Here is a 4,056-nt window from a genome sequence, read left to right as displayed (position 1 = left end):
TTCGTTCCCTCGAAATATTATTTCGTTCCCTCGAAATATTATTTCGTTCCCTTCGAAATACTATTTCGTTCCCTCAAAATAATATTTCGTATATGGTACGCCCACAGTGCCTTTGGCGTCAGCTGTTCGTCAGGGGTGGCGCCAGAATTTGCCCGACTGGGAGGGGGGGAGGCAGGGGCTAGGGGTCGATGCCCCGACGAGGGATCAGATTTCCCCGACGAAAGCAAAGTGGGCGTGGTCGAGCTTCTACTAAAAGGTTTCGAAAGTGGTCCTGGGGGCGAAGCCCCGAAAATGTTGACATTTTAGGGGTTTAGGGGCTTATTTAATCGATTTTAGAGTCTACTAATATGTAGAAAATACATATAATTTTTTTCTCCCCGACGAATTGTGCTTTTTCCCCGACGGTGGGGGGTGGGGAGCTTTCCCCGACGGGGAACCCTGCCCCCGGCGTCCCCTGCCTATATGCTGAGCGAGTTGAGTATAGTTGGCTTGTTCTTTTCTAATAATAATTATAATAAATAAACTTAGAGCATTTAGATTACAGTATCTGGACGGTCCAAACATTTAATCGCTCATTACTTTACAATGTGCCCTTAACACCCATTCAAAGTTCAAGACACAGTCACTATAATGGATGAAACTAAAGTGCAATCATGAATTATGTTAACGGATAGTTATAAATAGTGCCCACTGTTATCAACACTTTATGTATGTTTTTTGATTTTATCCTCAAAACAGGAGATACTCTGGTGTACAGTAGTAATAAAGGTCACGATGCGTCACTGAAGCACGGGGCACACGTGGTAATAAACAAAAGAAAATGGTGCCATCAAAAGTAAGCGTATCGTCAACAAACACGTACATTCACATTAAAAGTAAAATTTAAAAAAAAATAAATAAAATAAAAAAAACAAACAAAAAACATTATTAAGCTGCGTTCACAACATGTCAGATCCGAAAATCAGATCACGTTTCCGATGCGCTTTATTAGGCCTACCTGTCCTACCTACTGGTCCGATCAAACAATATGGATAATGAATCGGCATATTTTGTTTGGAATTGTGCCCTATTCAATACTTATCTTTTGTTACACTTCGAAGAAGATTGTGATTTACGTTTTGAAGGAAATAAATGTTATTTTTGAATTGAAAAATTGAATTGAAAAAATTGTTATGAAAATAGTAAAAATTAGTTCTCAGTATATACCGGTACTCTTAAAATATAATGAATAGGAACATACAACGGGGCGTCCTATAATACCTAAGCTGCGATCCAAGCGGCTACTTCGCCCCTGACGGCCGTCGGGGATTCTGGTGATTCCCATACTATAGCCTACTCCAGTTAGTCAATTTCGTATTTCCATGACGCACCCCCTCCCCTCCCCCATTGCAATCCTCGATACGACCTGCAAATTACCCTATTCTGAAGAAGTAATGAAATCATGAAATGGATATTAGGCTATACAATAAAGTAGGACAAACTGTTTCCATAATGACACGCTGATATTGATTTTAATAAAGCCCTGTAAGAGTTGCTATTAATGGTATTAGTAATACAGTACTGTTCGGCTGTGATGTTGAATATAATTATTTTGATAGCGTTATTAGATAAGGACCTAGTCTAAGTTATGTTTGTTCAACAAACAACTTGCTGATAAATTTACGAAGTCGCGTTAGTAGAGCAAGGGTCACTGCCAGTTATTTCAGGTTGAAACAACGGCAGTGCTCTAAGTGCATTTGTTACGACCGCCCCCATTATTACTAGATTAAGGAAAAGTTTTTTATTATTGAATATCTGTTGGCCTAATTTTTCAGGTACGTGTTCTTTCTCCAATGATTTTAAAATTGACACGATAATAAAAGGATAATAAAAAATAGTACTATATTTCTGTGATAAAGACAAACTCACAAGCGTTCTTTTGAAAAACTTGGTTTTTTTTGTTTGTTTTTGTTTTGTTTTTTTAGGTCGTCATTAACGGTCAAGTAATTAATACGTTTCCTGTATTCTTTTTGCATAGACCATTAAATTGACTGGTAATTAATTTAAGGATTTTTGTGTAAATGGCTGTAGGCCTAAATCAGCGAAAACAAAATTGTTTCGATCTGTTTTCGGTTGCAAAATAATAACACGTTTGATTGTTATTAATATTTTACTTGAATTGTTGAGGTTTTCCGAATTTTCGAAGAAGCCTATTTAAAACAAGCCGGCAAATATTCAACCATAACCAAAACCTTTTAGAATATTGCAGCTCAGCGTATAGTATAGCCATATAGTAACAATGCAATGATAGTTTACTATCAAAAGTCAATTAGTAGATTGAACTGCGAATAGTAACTATGCAATGATAGTTTATTATCAAAAGTAAATTAGTAGATTGAACTGCGAATGCATGTACTGTACTCGCACGAATAAGCGCCCAGTTTGAATATGCGACCCCTGAATATGATTTTTTTTATCAAGTCAATAATCCAATCAATCCTAGGGCTGTGGATATTTACATGATTTGAGCTGCGGAGTGGAATCACATTCTCCTTAGGTCAGTATCAAAATGAGGATATTTCTCTTGGACAGATGAGAGCTCCCTTGACAGACAGTATATTTCCAACTTTCATCTTCTTACATTTGTCTAGGGCTAGTCCTACTCCATTTCAGACAATTTGTACCTTTCTTTAACACATTCTCATCTGAATTTTTATGAAAACATGCCATCCTGCTAATCTCAATTGGCTGATGAGTAACAAGCTAACCACCACCACTAATTTTTGCTGTTACGTAAATACTCAAATTCAAATACGTAAATTTTGTGCCTGTGCTTTTTGTATTTTTTTTTTTTTTTTGATGTAACTTCTCTTTTGTAATTTTGTTGGTCTTGAACGCACCGTCAATTGACGAGTGCCACTGTAACAAAAGTGTAAGTTCAATAAAATTATTATTATTACTCAGAACATTCTTGTCGTGACGAACCATGCTCTCTGCACATCTTCTCCGCCGCACCACCATTCGTAATTTGCAGTTGTCCTTATAGGCCTATAATCGTTTTTCATTCCAAAAGTGCTTCTTGAATTTAATAAGTTCTCAAAAGAACCCTTCGATTTTAATCTATTTCCATTGTATAAGAGACCCCATTTACACTCTGTTTTCATAAGCGCTCCATTTTAATAAGTGCAAAAAATATTTTAAGCGACCGGGCGATTGTTCGCTCCAGTATAATAAGTAAGAATAAGAATAAGAATAATAAGAATAATAAGAATAATAATAATAAGAAGAAGAAGAATAATAATAAGAATAAGAATAATAATAATAATAATAAGAATAATAAGAATAAGAATAAGAATAAGAATAAGAATTTAAAATTGTATTTTTTGATGCACTGGGAAACGAGAGAGTGACATTGATTCTATTGTGATCCATTCCCAGTAGAAATAGGCTCGCCTGATGACATAAATTATCTGTCTGCTGCCCTCTATTATAATTGTTTGCAAAAACTTCATGGAAAACTTTACGAGCTGATGATGATAACAGAAAATGTCTGTTTGCCGCCCTCAATTTTATTTGTTGGGCGAACTTCGTTCATTTTAATTAATTGATTTTTAGATTGATTTATGCTTCGGTTAAAATAGAGACATAAATAATACCGTTCCAAATTAATCATATAGAACATTAAGTAAGCTGGTGTAAAATTTAATAATTTTTTTTGTATCAATTTTTTAGTTCTGTAATGTTAATCGTAGTTACCGTATTTATTCGATTCGAAAAAACGCCCCCCCTCGAATAAACGCCCCTCTAGAGCCTCATTTGGAATAAACGACTCCCTCGCATAAATGCCGCAGGGCAGGGCGTTTATTTTTACCTCGAACAAATGACTATAAACTTCTAATAGAAGCAACATCATTCCCAAAATTGAGCAGAGAGCGCTTGGCTTATTGGTATGGTTCCTGCCTCTTCCACGCTAGGCTCTGTATTTGGGTATTTTAATAACACTAGTCAAACGACTACTGTACGTGGCTGTCTTGCCTCCCCAGGTTGTGTACCTGTCTCTTATACTCATCTGGCCTA

The sequence above is a fragment of the Anneissia japonica genome, unplaced genomic scaffold (genome assembly GCF_011630105.1).
Source record: "Anneissia japonica isolate Jap-2015-1 unplaced genomic scaffold, ASM1163010v1 scaffold288250_len396842_cov205, whole genome shotgun sequence".
Lineage (NCBI taxonomy): Eukaryota > Metazoa > Echinodermata > Crinoidea > Comatulida > Comatulidae > Anneissia > Anneissia japonica.
Note: the sequence above shows the minus strand (reverse complement) of the source record.